A 23,751-nucleotide genomic window follows, 5' to 3' on the forward strand; every position below is an offset into this window, starting at 1 on the left:
AAGGTGCAACACCAAGTGATCAAAAACGCGAAAGAAAATCTAAAAAAAAATAAAAAAATATATAGCTCTTAGAACATGGAGACAATAAAACATAATTTTTGCTGTCCATACATACATACATACATACTTCTTACAAAGTGCTGTGATGTCAAAACAATACTTATTACAACAATGATGATTATCTAATCAGACATGATTAAAAATAAAGTTATATTTAGTGCGCATATATATCCGCATAACTGCGCATGCGCGAATATAGTATTAAACATACTATTGCTTAATAATTACTATACTATACAGATATGGTGCGAACATGCGTTCAAAATGTTATGACATGAAGTTTTGTACTTACGGTTAGCAGGAGTTCATCCTCTTCGTCGTGGAACTTTGTGCCCACCATTATCTCTTCTCAGGAAGATTCACTCTTAAAATGGAGCTGACGTACTTGCGATAAACCACGCCTATAATGCGCGCGCGCGCACGTGCGCATGTGCACGTGCACAATCACAACACACTAACAGGTGGTGTATGTAGCGAATAAACGAATAGAGAGAATAAGCGACTATATCGAATAGGCAAATTATCTAACAGGCAGCGGTTAGGCGAATATTTGAATATTTGAAAAATGCTATTGACCCTGACGTACTTGCGATAAACCACGCCTATAATGCGCGCGCACGTGCGCGCGGACAATAGCATCACATTATTTTAAGTGGTTATGTAGCGTATAAACGAATATAGCGAATAAGCGAATTATCCAGCCAGCTAATAGGCGAATTTTTAAAAAATGCTATTAACCCTGCCGCATTAGTTAAAATATACCATCGGAACTGAGTTTTCACGAACGTATGGAAAACTTAGATCCGATGGTATATTCTAACAACACAGTGAAGTGACGCTTGTCGGATTAGTGTTAAATGTATCGCATAATATTTATTATCGAATTATCGCATATGCGAAATAATAACGAATTTGAATATTCGCGAATATTTTACGAATATTCTTTCGAATATTTGCGAAATTTTGCGAATTCGAATATGGGACATGCCGCTCAACACTAGTCATAGCAGAGAATCAGGCTTCACGTCACCCACCACTGGAACAGGCCACTGTCACATATTTAGGCCCAGGCACCCAGGCAGAGGAGAGAGGTTGCGTAACAGAGAATCTGGCCTTATGTCAGCACAGAATCAGTCTTCATATCATAGCAGAGAATCAGGCTTCACGTCACCCACCACTGGAACAGGCCACTGTCACACATTTAGGCCCCGGCACCCAGACAGAGGAGAGGTTCATTCAACTTTGGATTGCCCCGCAATATAATGGTAAAATGAAAATAAAAATAGGATTGAATGAGGAAGTGCCCTGGAGAAGAATAATATATTGTTAAGGGGAGGTAGTTAATATCTAATCTGCACAAGGGATGGACAGGTCCTGTGGGATCCATGCCTGGTTCATTTTTATGAACGTCAGCTTGTCCACAATGGCTGTAGACAGGCGGCTGCGTTTGTCTGTAATGACGCCCCCTGCCGTGCTGAATACACGTTCAGACAAAACGCTCGCCGCCGGGCAGGCAAGCACCTCCAAGGCATAAAAGGCTAGCTCTGGCCACGTGGACAATTTGGAGACCCAGAAGTTGAATGGGGCCGAACCATCAGTCAGTACGTGGAGGGGTGTGCATAGGTACTGTTCCACCATGTTAGTGAAATGTTTCCTCCTGCTAACACGTTCCGTATCAGGTGGTGGTGCAGTTAGCTGTGGCGTGGTGACAAAACTTTTCCACATCTCTGCCATGCTAACCCTGCGCTCAGAGGAGCTGGCCGTGACACAGCTGCGATGGCGACCTCTTGCTCCTCCTCTGCCTTCACCTTGGGCTTCCACTGGTTCCCCTGTGACATTTGGGAATGCTCTCAGTAGCGCGTCTACCAACGTGCGCTTGTACTCGCGCATCTTCCTATCACGCTCCAGTGTAGGAAGTAAGGTGGGCACATTGTCTTTGTACCGGGGATCCAGCAGGGTGGCAACCCAGTAGTCCGAACACGTTAAAATGTGGGCAACTCTGCTGTCGTGGCGCAGGCACTGCAGCATGTAGTCGCTCATGTGTGCCAGGTTGCCCAGAGGTAAGGACAAGCTGTCCTCTGTGGGAGGCGTATCGTCATCGTCCTGTGTTTCCCCCCAGCCACGCACCAGTGATGGGCCCGAGCTGCTTTGGGTGCCACCCCGCTGTGAACATGCTTCATCCTCATCCTCCTCCACCTCCTCCTCATCCTCGTCCTCCTCGTCCTCCGGTAGTGGGCCCTGTCTGGCCACATTTGTACCTGGCCTCTGGTGTTGCAAAAAACCTCCCTCTGAGTCACTTCGAAGAGACTGGCCTGAAAGTGCTAAAAATGACCCCTCTTCCTCCTCTTCCTCCTGGGCCACCTCCTCTTCCATCATCGCCCTAAGTGTTTTCTCAAGGAGACATAGAAGTGGTATTGTAACGCTGATAACGGCGTCATCGCCACTGGCCATGTTGGTGGAGTACTCGAAACAGCGCAACAGGGCACACAGGTCTCGCATGGAGTCCCAGTCATTGGTGGTGAAGTGGTGCTGTTCCGCAGTGCGACTGACCCGTGCGTGCAGCAGCTGAAACTCCACTATGGCCTGCTGCTGCTCGCACAGTCTGTCCAGCATGTGCAAGGTGGAGTTCCACCTGGTGGGCACATCGCATATGAGGCGGTCAGCGGGAAGGCCGAAGTTATGCTGTAGCGCAGACAGGCGTGCAGCAGCAGGGTGTGAACGCCGGAAGCGCGAACAGACGGCCCGCACTTTATGCAGCAGCTCTGACATGTCGGGGTAGTTGCGAATGAACTTCTGCACCACCAAATACAGCACATGCGCCAGGCAAGGGATGTGCATCAAACCGGCTAGTCCCAGAGCTTCAACGAGATTTCGCCCATTATCGCACACCACCAGGCCGGGCTTGAGGCTCACCGGCAGCAACCACTCGTCGGTCTGTTGTTCTATACCCCGCCACAACTCCTGTGCGGTGTATGGCCTGTCCCCCAAACATATGAGTTTCAGAACGGCCTGCTGACGTTTACCCCGGGCTGTGCTGAAGTTGGTGGTGAAGGTGTGTGGCTGACTGGATGAGCAGGTGGAAGAAGAGGAGGAGGAAGCTGAGTAGGAGGAGGAGGAGACAGGAGGCAAAGAATGTTGCCCTGCTATCCTTGGCGGCGGAAGGACGTGCGCCAAACAGCTCTCCGCCTGGGGCCCAGCCGCCACTACTTTTACCCAGTGTGCAGTTAGGGAGATATAGCGTCCCTGGCCGTGCTTACTGGTCCACGTATCTGTGGTTAGGTGGACCTTGCCACAGATGGCGTTGCGCAGTGCACACTTGATTTTATCGGACACATGGTTGTGCAGGGAAGGCACGGCTCTCTTGGAGAAGTAGTGGCGGCTGGGAACAACATACTGTGGGACAGCAAGCGACATGAGCTGTTTGAAGCTGTCTGTGTCCACCAGCCTAAATGACAACATTTCATAGGCCAGTAGTTTAGAAATGCTGGCATTCAGGGCCAGGGATCGAGGGTGGCTAGGTGGGAATTTACGCTTTCTCTCAAATGTTTGCGAGATGGAGAGCTAAACGCTGCCGTGTGACATGGTTGAGATGCTTGGTGACGCAGGTGGTGGTGTTGGTGGTACATCCCATGTTTGCTGGGCGGCAGGTGCCAACGTTCCTCCAGAGGCGGAGGAAGAGGCCGAGGCGGCGGCAGCAGCAGAAGAGGCCGAGGCGGCAGCAGCAGAAGAGGTAGCAGGGGGAGCCTGAGTGACTTCCTTGTTTTTAAGGTGTTTACTCCACTGCAGTTCATGCTTTGCATGCAGGTGCCTGGTCATGCAGGTTGTGCTGAGGTTCAGAACGTTAATGCCTCGCTTCAGGCTCTGATGGCACAGCGTGCAAACCACTCGGGTCTTGTCGTCAGCACATTGTTTGAAGAAGTGCCATGCCAGGGAACTCCTTGAAGCTGCCTTTGGGGTGCTCGGTCCCAGATGGCGGCGGTCAGTAGCAGGCGGAGTCTCTTGGCGGCGGGTGTTCTGATTTTGCCCACTGCTCCCTCTTTTGCTACGCTGTTGGCTCGGTCTCACCACTGCCTCTTCCTCCGAACTGTGAAAGTCAGTGGCAAGACCTTCATTCCATGTGGGGTCTAGGACCTCATCGTCCCCTGCATCGTCTTCCACCCAGTCTTGATCCCTGACCTCCTGTTCAGTCTGCACACTGCAGAAAGACGCAGCAGTTGGCACCTGTGTTTCGTCATCATCAGAGACGTGCTGAGGTGGTATTCCCATGTCCTCATCATCATGAAAAATAAGTGGTTGTGCGTTAGTGCATTCTATCTCTTCCACCCCTGGGGAAGGGCTAGGTGGATGCCCTTGGGAAACCCTGGCAGCAGAGTCTTCAAACAGCATAAGAGACTGCTGCATAACTTGAGGTTCAGACAGTTTCCCTGATATGCATGGGGGTGATGTGACAGACCGATGGGCTTAGTTTTCATGCGCCATCTGTGCGCTTTCTGCAGAAGACTGGGTGGGAGATAATGTGAACGTGCTGGATCCACTGTCGGCCACCCAATTGACTAATGCCTGTACCTGCTCAGGCCTTACCATCCTTAGAACGGCATTGGGCCCCTCCAAATATCGCTGTAAATTCTGCTGGCTACTGGGACCTGAGGTAGTTGGTTCACTAGGACGTGTGGCTGTGGCAGAACGGCCACGTCCTCTCCCAGCCCCAGAGGGTCCACTAACACCACCACGACAATGTCCACGTCCGCGTACGCGTCCCTTATTAGATGTTTTCCGCATTGTTCCCGTTCACCACAATTTTGAGAATGGCAAATTTGGGAATAGTTTTTCACCCCAGAACAAAAACTGTGCTTTTACGGTCACTACAAATAACTTGACCAGCTCAAACAGTACAGATTTGGTTGAATAGAAATGTGAGGCCTATTTTTTTTTGCGCTGTGTGACAGGTATACGTTTAATCACAGAATTAGACTTGTATCTGCACTGTACAGCGTGTGTGTTAAGTTTTTCTGAATGACACTATCAGCACCTTGAATCTAAGATATCCTTTTTGGGATAGATTTCAAGTAGGCCTCATATAGCATAAACTACTTATTTTGAGAATGGCAAATTTGGGAATAGTTTTTCAACCCAGAACAAAAACTGTGCTTTTACGGTCACTACAAATAACTTGACCAGCTCAAACAGTACAGATTTGGTTGAATAGAAATGTGAGGCCTATTTTTTTTTTGCGCTGTGTGACAGGTATACGTTTAATCACAGAATTAGACTTGTATCAGCATGGTAGCGTGTGTGTTAAGTTTTTCTGAATGACACTATCAGCACCTTGAATCTAAGATATCCTTTTTGGGATAGATTTCAAGTAGGCCTCATATAGCATAAACTACTTAGTTATTTTGAGAATGTCAAATTTGGGAATAGTTTTTCAACCCAGAACAAAAACTGTGCTTTTACGGTCACTACAAATAATTTGACCAGCTCAAACAGTACAGATTTGGTTTAATAGAAATGTGAGGCCTATTTTTTTTTGCGCTGTGTGACAGGTATACGTTTAATCACAGAATTAGACTTGTATCTGCACGGTAGCGTGTGTGTTAAGTTTTTCTGAATGACACTATCAGCACCTTGAATCGAAGATATCCTTTTTGGGATAGATTTCAAGTAGGCCTCATATAGCATAAACTACTTATTTTGAGAATGTCAAATTTGGGAATAGTTTTTCACCACAGAACAAAAACTGTGCTTTTACGGTCACTACAAATAACTTGACCAGCTCAAACAGTACAGATTTGGTTGAATAGAAATGTGAGGCCTATTTTTTTTTGCGCTGTGTGACAGGTATACGTTTAATCACAGAATTAGACTTGTATCTGCACGGTAGCGTGTGTGTTAAGTTTTTCTGAATGACACTATCAGCACCTTGAATCTAAGATATCCTTTTTGGGATAGATTTCAAGTAGGCCTCATATAGCATAAACTACTTAGTTATTTTGAGAATGTCAAATTTGGGAATAGTTTTTCAACCCAGAACAAAAACTGTGCTTTTATGGTCACTACAAATAACTTGACCAGCTCAAACAGTACAGATTTGGTTGAATAGAAATGTGAGGCCTATTTTTTTTTGCGCTGTGTGACAGGTATACGTTTAATCACAGAATTAGACTTGTATCTGCACGGTAGCGTGTGTGTTAAGTTTTTCTGAATGACACTATCAGCACCTTGAATCTAAGATATCCTTTTTGGGATAGATTTCAAGTAGGCCTCATATAACATAAACTACTTAGTTATTTTGAGAATGGCAAATTTGGGAATAGTTTTTCAACCCAGAACAAAAACTGTGCTTTTACGGTCACTACAAATAACTTGACCAGCTAAAACAGTACAGATTTGGTTGAATAGAAATGTCAGGTCTATTTTTTAGGCGCTGGGTGACAGGCTCAACTTGCCCCTTATGTAGTATATGGCCAAAAAATAACCACACTATTAATGGTTAAATGCACTTGGGTGACACAGGCTCAGCCTGCAGCTGATGTAGTATATGGCCAAAAATTAACCACACTGTTGATGGTTTAATGCACTTGGGTGACACAGGCTCAGCCTGCACCTGATGTAGTATATGGCCAAAAATTAACCACACTGTTGATGGTTAAATGCACTTGGGTGACACAGGCTCAGCTTGCACCTGATGTAGTATATGGCCAAAAAATAACCACACTGTTGATGGTTAAATGCACTTGGGTGACACAGGCTCAGCCTGCACCTGATGTAGTATATGGCCAAAAAATAACCAGACTGTTGATGGTTAAATGCACTTCGGTGACACAGGCTCAGCCTGCAGCTGATGTAGGATATAGCAAAAAATAACCACACTATTGATGGTTAAAAGCACTTGGTGATAGCTTGTGCTGGCGCACCACAAGCCACAAAATGGCCGCTCTGGGCAGCTTAAAAAAAGTGAGCAAGTTGATATTAGCACTTCAATGATCCACAGCTGGAGATCGATCACAGAATGAAGTCTTTTGGAAGAGTTAATCTGCCTAATCTCGCCCTAACGTCGCAGCAGCAACCTCTCCCTATGCTTGAATTAGCAGAGTGACGTGCAGCGCTACGTGACCCAAGCTTATATAGAGCCTGGGTCACATGCTGCACTGGCCAATCACAGCCATGCCAATAGTAGGCAAGGCTGTGATGGCCTCTTGGGGCAAGTAGTATGACGCTTGTTGATTGGCTGCTTTGCAGCCTTTCAAAAAGCGCCAAGAAAGCGGCGAACACCGAACCCGGACTTTTACGAAAATGTTCGGGTTCGGGTCCGTGTCACGGACACCCCTATACAGTTCGGGTTCGCTCATCCCTAAACAGGAATCCAAAATGATTCCGATAGGAGACTACAACGCGGTGATGGACCCACTCAGGGATAGAATGTCTGGCAGAGGTGGAGGAGCATTAAAAACAGATTTTTTTAAACTAGCCCAAGAATTTAACTGGGTTGATGTCTGGCGTCTTCAGAACCCGGATGAAACCATGTATTCCTGTTATTCTAAAACACATCAAAGTTGGTCAAGGATAGATATGGTCCTGGGAAATAAAAATCTAATGTCCCAAGATAGGATTAAGATAAAGTACTTGCCTATGGCTTTATCAGACCACAGTGCAGTGGTCATGGAATTAGATTTGATTAAAAAAAATATTTTGCTACCATTTAAGTTCAACTCCCACTGGTTAACGATGATCCCAGATAAAGAGACTATAATGGAAGATTAAAAAAAAAATTTTTTGGAGAATAATGATACTGCTAGCAGGTTAATTGTTTGGGATACAGCCAAGGCATATCTGAGAGGATTGCTCTTCAAAAAGGTGAATTAATGGAAAAAGAGCACTAGAGAAATAGGTAACGCACTAGAAAAAAAAGTAGAAGAAGTAAGAATAACTTGTATAACATACCCTACGGACTATAATAGCAAAACATGGGAGGAACAACAAGAAAAGTTAAAGGCACATCAAATGGCCAGAAGTAGGAAAGAATTACTTTTTCAAGGGATCTGCTTAGCTTCAGAGGGAGAAAAGGTTGGCAAAATCCTGGCAAATATAGTAAGAAATCAAAAAGGGAAATCCTGGATAGGGGCGATTAAAGATAAAACGGGTGAAATAATTAGTACACTGGAAGGAATTAAAGAAGTGTTTCTGGAATATTTCCAGGAACTTTATAAGTCTAGGGCACAATACTCAAAACAATATCTGGACCTATACCTAGACAGGATATCTCTCAGAGAGTTATCTCAGTCCCAAAAAGAATATTTAGAAAAAGAAATACCGATGGCGGAAATGAATGCTGTTTTGAGTAAGGTAAAATCTGATAAAGCACCAGGATGTGACGGGCTCCCTTTTGAAATATATAAAACGTTCTCCCAGGTATTAGTACCAGAATTAAAAACAACACTGAACGAGGCCAAAAAAATCGGCGATTTACCAGAATCCATGAAAGAGGCAATTATTACCTTAATCCCAAAAAAAGGTAAAGAACAACTAGACCCTGGATCATATAGGCCAATATCTCTTTTAAACACGGACGTTAAAATCTTGGCAAAGGTTCTGGCCGATAGGTTATCGAAGGTGATTAGGGGTATTATAAATGAAGATCAGACAGGCTTCATACCTGGGAGAACGATATATTCAAACATAAGAAGGTTGTTCCTAAATATCGAAACCAATAGATTAGAATCGGGGGACAAAGCGGTACTTTCACTCGACGCCCAAAAGGCATTTGATTGTATTGAATGGGAGTACCTATGGGCAGTATTAAAAAGGGTTGGTATAGGGGAGGGATTTATAAGATGGATTCAGCTAATATATTACAATCCTAGGGCTAGAGTGATGGTAGATGGGATCTTGTCCCTGCCCCTTGCCCTTTATCGGGGCACTAGGCAGGGATGCCCTCTCTCACCATTACTATTCGCTATTGCGATCGAGCCCCTGGCATGTATAATAAGAAATGACAGGGAGATTAAAGGTTTTCAATACGAGGGTGGAGAAGAAAAACTAATAATGTACGCGGATGATATTTTATTATTTATGCACAATACTGGAGATCAGTTTAATAGAGTTATTGATATAATAGATAAGTATGGTTTCTTTTCGGGATTAAATATTAATTGGGGGAAGTCACATTTGTTGATGTTAGGTGATATACAACCACAGGGAGATCTAAGGGTGCATGTGTTAGAGAAACACGAGAACTTTAAATACCTAGGTATACAAATCTCTGGAAATATAGCAGAATATGAAAAATTTAATGTACTCCCCTTACTAAAAGAACTTAGGACCAAAGTACACATTTGGCGGAGATTACCAATGTCAATACAGGGCCGAGTAAATCTAATAAAAATGATTTTTCTTCCCAAAATACTCTACGTCCTTCAAAACGCTCCATCGAGGCTAGCGCAGAGTTTTTTTTAAGTTACTGGATAGTTTAATGGGGGATTTTCTCTGGAAAGGTGCTATTCCCAGGATAAAGAAAGAAGTGCTTCAGCTCCCAGTAAGAGAGGGCGGATTAGCTGTTCCGAATTGTTTTTTTCATTATTTAATATCACAATATGGTCATATAAAAGGTACTTTAAATGGCTTAGTGGGGAGACAGGTTATAAATAGATTGGGGTGGAAAGAGGAATGGAACCACTTAGAGGTGCTGGAATCGGGTACACTGGGGAAAAAGAGCACAGGAAATAGAATATTAAATTTACTGGAGTACATATGGGAGAAGATTAAAAAAATATTAGAGATTAAAGGGTTTTTGTACTATACACCCATCTGGAAAAATATAAATCTTAAGGAATTGCAAACGATTAAGATCGATATAGACTGGGAGAAAAAAGGGATGAAATACCTATGCCAGATATTTGAACAGGGCAAACTGAAAGATTTTAATACAATGGTTAGAGAGTTTGGGATTCCCCAAAAAGATATGTATAAATATTTTCAGCTTAGGAATGTGCTGCGAACAGTTGTGCAGGATGACAAATATAGAATAGAAAAATCAGATATAATACACAAATTTACTAACGAGGGCGAAAGAGGAGGAATAACCGCAAAAATATATAGGATATTGATGGAGGGTAAAAAGAGACGGATTATAATACTCGCCAGAAAAAAATGGGAGAATGAACTTCAATCTTTTACAGAAGATAAATGGAAAGATGCCCTCAGAAGCTATTCTAGGGTCTCTAATAGGGGCTCACATAAGATTTCACCGTTTTTTGTAGTCCATAGGCTGCATCGATCCCCACGGATGCTGAAGATAATGGGTGTGAGAGCCTCGGATAAATGTATAAAATGTGGGAGAGAGAGTGCCGATTTAATACATTGCTTTTGGAGATGCCCAAGACTGTTTAGATATTGGAGAGAAATAATAGAGACTGTACATCTAATTCTGAACGTCCAAATATCTGAAGATTCTGTGATTTGTATACTAGGGGCAATTGAACATCTGAACTTAAACAGAGATATACGTGTGGTTCTCTGTAAAGTGTTATTCCAAGCTAGACTTCTTATACTCAAGAAATGGGTAGGGGTAGATCCTCCGACAGTGGGACAGTGGAGAAAAGCAGTTGATAACTTGATTAAGGAAGAATGGGCGATGGAGGGCCATAATAAAAAAGCCAAAAAAATTGATGTACTTTGGAAAAACTGATTACTTTAGGGCTTGATTGACTAAGAAATTTTAATTTTTATTATTTTATTTTATTTTTAATTTTTTTTAAATTTTTTTTCTTTATTATACGTCCCGCCTCTCCCCCCCCCCCATATGGGTGGTGGGAGGGTAAAAGGAAAAAATAATTTTCTTTTTTATGCATAGTAAAACTAGTCACGGTTGATAAAATGGAGATTGTTGATTTGTTATGATTGGAATGAATATGTTTTTTTACGAAATGAAAAAAATAAAGAGAAATTGAATACATAAAAAAAAAAAAAATCCCAGATGTGCAGTATATCAGAGGTTTTTTTTTAACCCCAGTAAGCAAAAGCCGTATTTGAGGCCTAAATTTCACAGTAATTTATGCACCTCTAATCCCAGATGTGCAGTATATCAGAGTCTTTTTTTTAACCCCAGTAAGCAAATCCGTATTTGTGGCCTAAACTTCACAGTAATTTATGCACCTCTAATCCCAGATGTGCAGTATATCAGAGGTTTTTTTTTAACCCCATTAAGCAAAAGCCGTATTTCTGGTCTAAAATTAACAGTCCCTTATGCACCTATAATTCTAGATGTGCACTATATGAAACAGAGGGGTTTGTTTCACCCAGTATGCCCCAGTATGCCAAAGCCGTATTTCTGGCCTAAATGTTACACTCACTTATGCACCTATAATCCTAGATGTGCACTATATGAAACATATGTTTTTTTTTTCACCCCAGTATGCCCCAGTATGAGAAAGCCGTATTTGTGGCCTAAATTTCACAGTAATTTATGCACCTCTAATCCCAGATGTGCAGTATATCAGAGTTTTTTTTTTAACCCCAGTAAGCAAAAGCCGTATTTCTGGCCTAAAATGAACAGTCACTTATGCACCTATAATCCTAGATGTGCACTATATGAAACAGAGGGGTTTGTTTCACCCAGTATGCCAAAGCTGTATTTCTGGCCTAAATGTGACACTCACTTATGCACCTATAATCCTAGATGTGCACTATATGAAACAGAGTTGTTGTTTTTTCACCCAGTATGCCCCAGTATGCCAAAGCCTTATTTCTGGCCAAAATGGGACACTCACTTATGCACCTATAATCCTAGATGTGCACTATATGAAACAGATGTTTTTTTTTCACCCCAATATGCCCCAGTATGAAAAAGCCGTATTTCTGGCCTAAATGTAACACTCACTTATGCACCTATAATCACAGATTTGCAGTGTATCAGAGTTTTTTTTAACCCCAGTAAGCAAAAGCCGTATTTGTGGCCTAAATTTCACAGTAACTTATGCACCTCTAATCCCAGATGTGCAGTGTATCAGAGTTTTTTTTTTAACCCCAGTGAGCAAAAGCCGTATTTGTGCCCTAAATTTCACAGTAACTTATGCACCTCTAATTCCAGATGTGCAGTATATCTGAGTTTTTTTTTTGAACCCAGTAAGCAAAAGCCATATTTGTGGCCTAAATTTCACAGTAACTTATGCACCTATAATCACAGATGTGCAGTATATAAAACACAGTGTTTTTTCCACCCCGGTATGCAAAAGCCGTATTTCTGGCCTAAAATGAAATGTCCCTTATGCACCAATAATCCTAGATGTGCACTGTCACGGCGGACGTGCACTCAGACTAACAGATAAACCACCAACCAGGCTCTAGGCGAGAGGCAGGGGAAGGGTCACCTCCTAGCTAATCCCTGACCTCTCTCCCTCCACTGCTCAGCCCACATTCAGACCTTGGTGGTAGGTATGATGTGTCCCCGTGCCTGGGCTGAAACACCCTAAATTCCCTGAGATGGTGAAGAGGGGAAATAGGAGCAGCCTGCTCGCACAGAACCTGGATAGGAGAGATGACACAAAACAATCAAACTAGAAACCACACTTATCTTTCTGAGCTGGAACAGCCAACCTTCCTTCCTAGCTTCCAAGACCAAAGTGATTCCTATAATCCGCTCAGAGCACTGGGCTGGAGTGCTATATAAACTAATGACCCCACCCAGTGCACCTGATGGGAGGCGGATCCAGCACGGCTCTAAAACAAAACACTAAACTCATGCTGCTATTCTGGCCGACCTCCGCACATAGTCAGGGCGGGGCATGACATGCACTATATGAAACAGATGTTTTATTTTCACCCCAGTATGTCCCAGTATGAGAAAGCCGCATTTGTGGCCTAAATCTCACAGTAATTTATGCACCTCTAATCCCAGATGTGCAGTATATCAGAGTTTTTTTTTTTTACCCCAGTAAGCAAAAGCCATATTTGTGGCCTAAATTTCACAGTAACTTATGCACCTCTAATCCCAGATGTGCAGTATATCAGAGGGTTTTTTTTTAACCCCAGTAAGCAAAAGCCATATTTGTGGCCTGAATTTGATAGTAACTTATGCACCTCTAATCCCAGATGTGCACTATATGAAACAGAGGGATTTGTTTTATCCAGTATGCCCCAGTATGCCAAAGCCGTATTTCTGGCCTAAATGTGGCACTCACTTATGCACCTATAATCCTAGGTGTCAGGGGCGTAGCTATAGGGGGTGCAGAGGTAGCAGTCGTTACCGGGCCCAGGAGCCTGAGGGGGCCCAAAGACCCTTGTGCCACATAAGACACTGGCATTATGGAAAGTGCATACTGGTCAATTTACACCTCTGGCTGGAGGGAAGGGGATAGGTTAAGAATTTGGCATGAGGGGGTGCCCTGTCAATGTTTGCCTCAGGCAGCAGGAAGGCTATGTGCTCCCCTGTCCCTTGCCAACAAGCACTGAGGGATGGGGGCCCAAGCTGAACTCTTGCACCAGGGCCCATGAGCTTTTAGCTACTCCCCTGCTAGATGGGCACTATATGAAACAGATGGGGTTTTTTTTCACCCCAGTATGCCCCAGTATGAAAAAGCCATATTAGTGGCCTAAATTTCACAGTAATTTATGCACCTCTAATCCCAGATGTGCAGTATTTCAGCATTTTTTTTTTAACCCCAGTAAACAAAAGCCGTATGTCACGAGGGTATCGAGAACCACGCCTGACTCCATTATACCCGGGGTCAGGAAGTCGCAGCGGTTGGCTGCTCGCTCTATTTATTATAGAAAAAAACGTAAGGCAGCTCTCACCTGCTATAGTAGAAACACCTGAGGAGCACGGATGCCGCTCCTGGGTGCGGTGAAATCCAATATAAGAAAGAGAAAAGAATCCGGCTCTCTCCAGGTGAAAAAATGAATGAATAACTTTATACCAGCGAATTAAAATCCGTACAGGTGTACATGAAACAGTCAACGCGTTTCAGACCTCTGAGAAATATGGGTCCTTCCTCATGACAAACGTGTTTATGAAATGGGAGCTCCCTCTTAAGTAACACAGACTAACCCCTGGTTGATGAGTATTACCTGGGAGGTGGAGACCCAAGGGGGCGTTCCCATGCACATGACAGAATAGAAAACCTCTTTAGCCAAAGGCAAAAACAGCATTAAGGAAGGAAAACTCAAATATAAATAAATCAAGTCACTAAAACAGGGATCATTAGACTAGATAAAATAAAAATACAAATACAAAGAGAGCAAAAATATTGATGGCAATAAGAGTGTGTGGTAGAAAAGACGTCATGGTCCCACATCAATATTGTAGAATGAGATCATGGCGTTTGTTCAAACCACAGGGCTGGCGAGATTCTAGCTGGAAGATCCAGAAGGCCTCCCTATTGAGGAGTTTTCTCCTGTGATCTCCCCCTCTAGGCGGTAGAAACACTCTTTCTATGCCCTTAACCTGTAGGTGGGATACATCACCAGCATGTGCAACTGCAAAATGCATGCTAACTGCAGAGACATTCCGGTCCTTGTAGTGAGGCACATCGGATATGTGTCTGCGGATCCGATTTTTTAAAGGAGTAGTGGTGCAGCCCACATACAACAAGGAACATATTGTGCATGTAATGAGATATACCACGTGTTTGGTGTTACAGTTGATGTAAGATTGGATATTATATACCCTCTCATTGTTCATGGATTTGAACGTTTTTTCAGTGGTCATGTGGTGGCAACAAATAAATTTTTTGTGGCCACACTTAAAATTGCCTTTGTGCTGTAACCAGGTGGCTTGTGGTTTTTTACCCACTGAAAAAAAGCTGGGGCTAATGATATTACCCAGAGTAGGTGCTTTTTTGGCTACACACTTTATTCCGTTCGACACGATCTCAGACCATTCGCCGTCAAAATTAAGTACATTGAGATATTTTTTCATAATTTTACAAATGGCAGAGAACTCTTGGCTATATTGTGTGATGAAATAAGTTGCTTGCTGGCTATGATTAGGATCCTCTGATTGTCTACGTGCCCGAGACTGTCCCGGGAAAATAAGCGACTGTCTATTAATTTGCGAAACCATTTTTTTAGCATGTTGTATATCCTGTCGTGAATAATCCCTGCGTAACAATCTGTTAGTTATGTTTGAGGCTTCTGTTTCAAAGGCCCTCTGATCGGAACAGTTCCGACGGGCACGTACTGTATGAGCTCACCTCTGGGGATACTATGGATAGTATGGGAGGGATGACATGACTGGGCCAAAAGAATGGTATTCCCTGCTAATTGTTTACGATGGGTAAATGTATTTACTCCACCAGTGGAGGGCTCCCCCCTCAGGCACAGATCCAAGAATTGACCACTGAAAAAACGTTCAAATCCATGAACAATGAGAGGGTATATAATATCCAATCTTACATCAACTGTAACACCAAACACGTGGTATATCTCATTACATGCACAATATGTTCCTTGTTGTATGTGGGCTGCACCACTACTCCTTTAAAAAATCGGATCCGCAGACACATATCCGATGTGCCTCACTACAAGGACCGGAATGTCTCTGCAGTTAGCATGCATTTTGCAGTTGCACATGCTGGTGATGTATCCCACCTACAGGTTAAGGGCATAGAAAGAGTGTTTCTACCGCCTAGAGGGGGAGATCACAGGAGAAAACTCCTCAATAGGGAGGCCTTCTGGATCTTCCAGCTAGAATCTCGCCAGCCCTGTGGTTTGAACAAACGCCATGATCTCATTCTACAATATTGATGTGGGACCATGACGTCTTTTCTACCACACACTCTTATTGCCATCAATATTTTTGCTCTCTTTGTATTTGTATTTTTATTTTATCTAGTCTAATGATCCCTGTTTTAGTGACTTGATTTATTTATATTTGAGTTTTCCTTCCTTAATGCTGTTTTTGCCTTTGGCTAAAGAGGTTTTCTATTCTGTCATGTGCATGGGAACGCCCCCTTGGGTCTCTACCTCCCAGGTAATACTCTTCAACCAGGGGTTAGTCTGTGTTACTTAAGAGGGAGCTCCCATTTCATAAACACGTTTGTCATGAGGAAGGACCCATATTTCTCAGAGGTCTGAAACGCGTTCACTGTTTCATGTACACCTGTACGGATTCTAATTCGCTGGAATAAAGTTATTCATTCATTTTTTCACCTGGAGAGAGCCGGATTCTTTTCTCTTTCTTATATTCTATTTATTATAGGGCTGTTTTCCTTATGGTAGCTTTCTGGGTTTGCTTTGCAAACCCTTTTGGCTCACTCAGGGATCCGTAGCTCTTTCTCCTCAGCTGTTCCTTGTCCAGCACTCCCAATCCTCCTTATATTCCTCTCTCACACTTCTCTGGTTGCCAGAGATAGAACTTCCTGCCTGGACATCTATTCTGACCTTCTGGAGCTGTGTTGCTGCGTTCTCTGGTAGTTGGTCCAGAACGCTACCCTCCGGATCCCTGTTGGACCTTTGTGGTCTATTGTGATCGCCCACCTGGGTGTATGTGTTTGTCTGTTTTGTCTGCCCTCTCCCTGGTGTTTCCCTCTTAATGATAGTGGTGCGGACTAGCGATCCCACCGGCCCGTTCACTATCTAGGGCTCATTTTAGGGAAAGCCAGGGTTTAGGCACGTGATCGCCGCACGGGTGAGGAACCGGTCTAGGGACGTCAGGGCAGTCAGGTGCCAGCCCCAAGGTGAGTTAGGGGTCACCACCTTTCCCTCTCCCTTGGGCAGGGCTTTCCCTTTTTTCCTCCTTGTGCATGACGTAGGTGTCACGACTGTGACTGATCCAGACAGGTCTGGGAGAAGAAGGTCGCAGCGACTTGCTACTCGCGATAGCTTGTGAGTTTGCTCCGTGGTTCAGGGTATGTCATCTGGGTTTTGCCTTGTGAACCTTTTTGTCCTGACTGGGAGTTTGTAGGCATCCTTCTCAGGTGAGTCCTGTCTGCCACTCCCAGCTACTATATTAGTTTCACTTTCACTTGCAGTCATTGCCAGATATAGTCCTTACTTCCAGTGCTACTCTGACCTTGGAAGGAGATCGTTTGATGGTGTTGCTGTGGAGCTCTTGTCCGGCGTGGACTGTCGTGTTTGGGATCGCCTTCTCTGCTCGTGACTGGATAAGTCTATCTCTGCTGTTGTTTGTTTGTTGCTGTCTTCCCCTGTTGTTTTCCTAGACGTGAGTGATGGTGACTAGCGCTCCCATCGGCCTTTCCCCAGTCCAGTCTTGTTAGGGCGACTGAGGGTTTAGGCATCCTGCTCGCCGCACGGGTTCACACCCCGTCTAGGGTATCAGGGCAGACAGGTGCCAGCTTAGGGTTAGTCAGGGGTGGCCATTCTATTTCCCATCTGTAGATAAGGGTCCCCCTTCCCCTCCGTCTGGTGCGACATGACTGCTGCTGGGTTAGCGGTCGTGACAGTATATCTGGCCTTTTAAAAAAAAAGAAAAAAAAAGGGACATTTCTTTTTTTTTTTTTTTTTTCTTTGTTGCTTGCTGTTTTGCTTTGTATTTTGTCTGTTCCACTATGGATCCGGTTTCGGTTTTGGCAAAACAATTACAGGGGTTATCCCTTGAAGTGGCAGGATTAAAAGCAACTGTGCTGCAGCAGCAATCCTTGGGTTCCACCGTTGCTACGGGAAACCAAGGTACTCCTGAGCCAAAAGTGGCTTTACCTGATAGGTTCTCTGGAGGGAGAGACCAATTTGTAACCTTCAGAGAAGCTTGCAAATTGTTCTTCAGGTTACACCCTAGATCCTCCGGCGGTGAGGAACAACGGGTGGGCATTGTAATTTCTCTCCTGCAAGGAGATCCGCAGGCTTGGGCTTTCTCCCTACCATCAGACTCTCCGGCCTTACGATCAGTGGAGGAGTTTTTTGAAGCCCTGGGCCTCGTATATGATGACCCGGACAGGGTCTCACTGGCTGAGTCTAAGCTACGTAGACTTCAGCAAGAGAACCGGTCTGCTGAACTATATTGTTCCGAATTCCGTAGGTGGGCTACTGATACATTATGGAACGACTCGGCCCTTAGGAGTCAATTCTGCCAGGGGTTGTCTGAAAAATTAAAAGACGCGCTGGCGGTATACGAGGTCCCTGGGTCTCTTGAGGCTGCTATGTCTCTGTCCATAAGAATCGACAGACGACTCAGGGAGAGACTATTAAATTTTACGGAGGCCTCTATAGGGCAGGGATCGGTCTGTTATGGTCCAGTCGAACCAATGCAAATAGGGGGCGCCACTAGACGGGTGAATCCTCCTAAGTTCCGCCATAGGTCAGAGGTTTGTTTTCGTTGTGGGGGGAGGGGTCATTTTGTAAAGGTTTGTCCCTCAGAACCCAAGAGACCACAAACAAAGGAGCCGCCGGAAAACTAGAGTCCCCAGATTGAGCAGAGGAGAACAGTCTGGGCGTATTCGTTTCCTAATACGCATGTCTCAGTTTTTGTTGTCCGCTACCGTTGAGGCGGGCAATAAAACTGAGATCTGTTCCGTCTTTTTGGACAGTGGGGCGGGGGTCAACTTGGTGGATTCACGGTTTGCTCAGGCTCTGGGTTTTACTCCGGAACCGGTATGCAGAACTATTCCTGTGTTTGCCATCGACTCCTCCCCTCTTACTCAGAGAGAGTTAACTCAGATCATCCATAATATCCATCTGCAGGTAGGGGACCTCCATAAAGAGCATATCTCTTGTTATGTCCTGGACGGTCTTCCGGCTCCTATGGTATTGGGGCTTCCCTGGCTGGTGACTCACAATCCAGTGGTGGATTGGCAGGCCGGGGAGATTGTGGAGTGGAGTGAACATTGTAAGGACAACTGCTTGAGTAGTAGGTGCTCTACACTCTCTGTAACATCTTTACCTGCCTTTCTGTCAGAATTTATGGATGTGTTCTCTGAGAAGGGTTGTCAGGGGTTACCACCTCATCGTCCATATGATTGCCCGATTAATCTATTACCTGGGGCAAAACTACCTAAAACCCGGTTATACAATCTTTCCGGCCCGGAGAGGAAGGCTATGAAAGATTATATTTCGGAGAGTTTGGCTAAGGGACACATCAGACCCTCTTCTTCACCTGTGGCTGCAGGGTTCTTTTTCGTTAAAAAGAAAGATGGGGGCCTACGTCCTTGCCTGGATTTCCGGGAATTAAACCGGATAACTATCCGAGATCCCTATCCTCTTCCTCTCATTCCCGACCTCTTTAATCAGGTTGCTGGTGCTAAATGGTTCTCCAAAATGGATCTCAGAGGAGCCTATAACCTGGTTCGCATCAAAGAGGGGGATGAGTGGAAGACGGCTTTTAATACTCCGGAAGGGCATTATGAAAATCTGGTCATGCCATTTGGTCTTACTAATGCGCCTGCGGTATTCCAACATTTTGTCAACGATATTTTTAGTCACCTTATCGGGAGATTTGTTGTGATATATCTTGATGACATCCTGGTCTATTCCCCGGATCTGGATACACATAAGATCCATGTGAGACAAGTGCAGCAGATATTAAGGGCCAACAAATTGTTTGTTAAGTTAGAAAAATGTGTGTTCGCCGTAAAAGAACTGCCATTTCTGGGGTATGTGTTGTCAGATTCAGGTTTCCACATGGATCCAGAGAAAGTCCGGGCGATTATAGACTGGGATCTGCCTGAGAACCTGAAGGCATTGCAACGCTTCCTGGGGTTTGCCAATTTTTATAGAAAGTTTATAAAGAACTATTCCTTGGTGGTCAAACCACTGACGGACATGACCCGAAAGGGATCCAATTTTTCCAAATGGTCACATGCAGCCAAAACTGCCTTTGCATCTCTGAAGGAGAGATTCACCTCGGTCCCTATTCTCGTACAGCCAGATGTCTCGCTTCCTTTTATTGTAGAGGTTGACGCATCAGAGGTGGGGGTGGGAGCGGTACTATCTCAGGGCCCGTCCCCTGGTGAATGGCGTCCGTGTGCTTTCTTTTCGAAGAAATTGTCTACTGCAGAAAGGAACTATGATATTGGCAACAGGGAACTTTTGGCTATTAAGTTGGCTTTTGAGGAGTGGCGTCATTTTTTGGAGGGGGCGGTTCATCCCGTCACGGTGATTACTGATCACAAAAACTTATTATATCGGGAGTCTGCCTCACCCCTAGACAGGCTCGGTGGCCGTTGTTTTTTTACTAGGTTTAATTTTGTAATAACCTATCGCCCGGGGGCAAAAAATACTAAGGCGGATGCATTGTCTCAAAGTTTTCCTGGAGGGGGTGATGTTGAGGTACCAGAGCCCATTTTGCAAAAGGGGGTGGTGGTCTCTGCATTACACTCAGGTTTGGAGGGGAGGGTGTTGGAAGCTCAGGGGGACGCCCCGGCCTCCTGCCCCTCGGGTAAACTGTTTGTGCCAGAAAATTTACGACTGGAGATACTAAAAGAACACCATAACTCCACACTGGCAGGACACCCAGGTAGTAGGGCAACCTCTGAGTTAGTGTCTCGTCGGTTCTGGTGGCCTAAATGGCGCCATGAGGTGTTGAATTTTGTGTCTGCATGTGCTACCTGTGCTCGTTCTAAGGTAGATCATACTTGTCCGGCAGGGCGTCTTTTACCTCTGGCCATCCCCAACAGGCCTTGGACGCACCTGTCAATGGATTTCATTACGGATCTACCAGTATTAGCGGGGAAGACTGTTATTCTTGTAGTTGTTGACAGATTCAGTAAAATGGTGCACTTTATTGCTCTTGCCGTATTGCCTAATGCTAACACACTGGCTCAGGTTTTTATTGACCACATCGTGAAGCTTCACGGGGTCCCTTCCGATATTGTTTCGGATCGTGGTACCCAATTCGTTTCTAAATTTTGGAAAGCTTTTTGTTCTCGTTTAGGGGTTCATCTGTCGTTTTCTTCATCTTTCCATCCACAGTCCAACGGTCAGACTGAACGTACCAATCAAAACCTAGAGACATATTTGAGATGCTTTGTTTCCGAAAATCAGGAGGAATGGTCATCTTATTTACCGTTAGCCGAGTTTGCCATTAATAATCGTCGTCAAGAATCCACCGATAAGTCACCATTTTTTGGTGCGTATGGTTTCCATCCTCAGTTTTGTACGTTTAGTGAGGGGGGGCCGTCTGGGATTCCCGAGGAGGAACGATTTGCGTCCTCACTTTCTTCAGTGTGGCAGAGTGTGCAAGAAAGTTTGAAGAGAATTGGTGGTAGATACAAACGTGCGGCTGATAGGAAGCGCTCTGAAGGTCCGGACCTTGGGGTGAATGACTTGGTGTGGTTGTCTACCAGAAATATCAAGTTGAAGGTTCCCTCGTGGAAATTAGGTCCGAGATTTATTAGTCCTTATAGGGTAATTAAGATCATTAACCCGGTGGCTTTTCGTCTGGAGCTAACTCAGACTCTAAGGATCCATAATGTCTTCCACAGATCTCTGCTTAAGAGATATGTAGAACCTCCTGAACCATTGCCACTACCGCCTCCTCCGGTGGTTGTTGATGGCAATCTTGAGTTTCAGGTAGAAAAGATTGTTGATTCACGATATGTTCGCCGCTCTCTTCAGTACCTGGTGCACTGGAAAGGTTATGGTTCCGAAGAGAGAATGTGGGTTCCAGCATCAGAGATAAAAGCGGACAGACTCATTCGGGCTTTTCATAGCTCCCATCCGGAGAGGCCTGGTCTTGAGGGTCCAGGGGCCCCTCGTAGAAAGGGGGGTACTGTCACGACTGTGACTGATCCAGACAGGTCTGGGAGGAGAAGGTCGCAGCGACTTGCTACTCGCGATAGCTTGTGAGTTTGCTCCGTGGTTCAGGGTATGTCATCTGGGTTTTGCCTTGTGAACCTTTTTGTCCTGACTGGGAGTTTGTAGGCATCCTTCTCAGGTGAGTCCTGTCTGCCACTCCCAGCTACTATATTAGTTTCACTTTCACTTGCAGTCATTGCCAGATATAGTCCTTACTTCCAGTGCTACTCTGACCTTAGAAGGAGATCGTTTGATAGTGTTGCTGTGGAGCTCTTGTCCGGCGTGGACTGTCGTGTTTGGGATCGCCTTCTCTGCTCGTGACTGGATAAGTCTATCTCTGCTGTTGTTTGTTTGTTGCTGTCTTCCCCTGTTGTTTTCCTAGACGTGAGTGATGGTGACTAGCGCTCCCATCGGCCTTTCCCCAGTCCAGTCTTGTTAGGGCGACTGAGAGTTTAAGCATCCTGCTCGCCGCACGGATTCACACCCCGTCTAGGGTATTAGGGCAGACAGGTGCCAGCTTAGGGTTAGTCAGGGGTGGCCATTCTATTTCCCATCCGTAGATAAGGGTCCCCCTTCCCCTTCGTCTGGTGCGACACGACTGCTGCTGGGTTAGCGGTCGTGACAGTAGGTCATTACACAGTATTTCTTGCCTAAAATGAACAGTCCCTTATGCACCTATAATCCTAGATGTGCACTATATGAAACATGTTTTTTTTTTTCACCCCAGTATGCCCCAGTATGAGAAAGCCGTATTTCTGGCCAAAATGTAACACTCACTTTTGCACCTCTAATCCCAGATGTGCAGTATATCAGAGTTTTTTTTTAAACCCAGTAAGCAAAAGCCGTATTTGTGGCCTAAATTTCACAGTAACTTATGCAGCTATAATCACAGATGTGCAGTATATAAAACAAGGTGTTTTTTCCACCCCGGTATGCGAAAGCCGTATTTCTGGCCTAAAATGAACAGTCCCTTATGCACCTATAATCCTAGATGTGCGCTATATGAAACAGAGTTTTTTTTTTTCCCAGTATGCCCCAGTATGCCAAAGCCGTATTTCTGGCCTAAATGTAAAACTCACTTATGCACCTCTAATCCCAGATGTGCAGTATATCAGAGTTTATTTTTTAACCCCAGTAAGCAAAAGCCGTATTTGTGGCCTAAATTTCACAGTAACTTATGCACCTCTAATCCCAGATGTGCAGTATATCAGAGTTTTTTTTTAACCCCAGTAAGCAAAAGCGGTATTTCTGGCCTAAAATGAACAGTCCCTTATGCACCTATAATCCTAGATGTCCACTATATGAAACAGAGTTTTTTTTTTCACCCAGTATGCCCCAGTATGCCAAAGCCGTATTTCTGCCCAAAATGTGACACTCACTTATGCACCTATAATCCTAGATGTGCACTATATGAAACATGTTTTTCTTTCACCCCAGTATGCCCCAGTATGAGAAAGCCGTATTTCTGGCCTAAATGTAACACTCACTTATGCACCTATAATCACAGATGTGCAGTATATCACAGGTTTTTTTTTAACCCCAATAAGCAAAAGCCGTATTTGTGGCCTAAATTTCACTGTAACTTATGCACCTATAATCCCAGATGTGCAGTATATCAGAGTTTTTTTTTAAACCTAGTAAGCAAAAGCCGTATTTGTGGCCTAAATTTCACAGTAACTTATGCACCTATAATCACAGATGTGCAGTATATAAAACACTGTGTTTTTTCCACCCCGATATGCGAAAGCCGTATTTCTGGCCTAAAATTAACAGTTCCTTATGCATTTATAATCCTAGATGTGCACTATATGAAACAGAGGTGTTTTTTTTCACCAATTATGCCCCAGTATGCCAAAGCCGTATTTCTGGCCTAAATGTGACACTCACTTATGCACCTATAATCCTAGATGTGCACTATATGAAACAGATGTTTTTTTTTTCACCCCATTATGCCCCAGTATGAGAAAGCCATATTTGTGGCTTAAATTTTACAGTAACTTATGCACCTCT

The 23,751-nt window shown here is 44.5% G+C and overlaps 1 long non-coding RNA gene across 1 annotated transcript; it reads left to right on the plus strand.

The window, feature by feature from the left end:
* Nucleotides 1-939: 939 nt before the first annotated feature.
* Nucleotides 940-11,099, plus strand: LOC120977799. Its single transcript, XR_005773965.1, has 3 exons — nt 940-1,060; nt 6,482-6,488; nt 11,090-11,099. It is a non-coding gene; the product is annotated as an uncharacterized LOC120977799 (long non-coding RNA).
* Nucleotides 11,100-23,751: the final 12,652 nt, after the last annotated feature.

Source organism: Bufo bufo, chromosome 8 (genome assembly GCF_905171765.1).
Source record: "Bufo bufo chromosome 8, aBufBuf1.1, whole genome shotgun sequence".
NCBI lineage: Eukaryota > Metazoa > Chordata > Amphibia > Anura > Bufonidae > Bufo > Bufo bufo.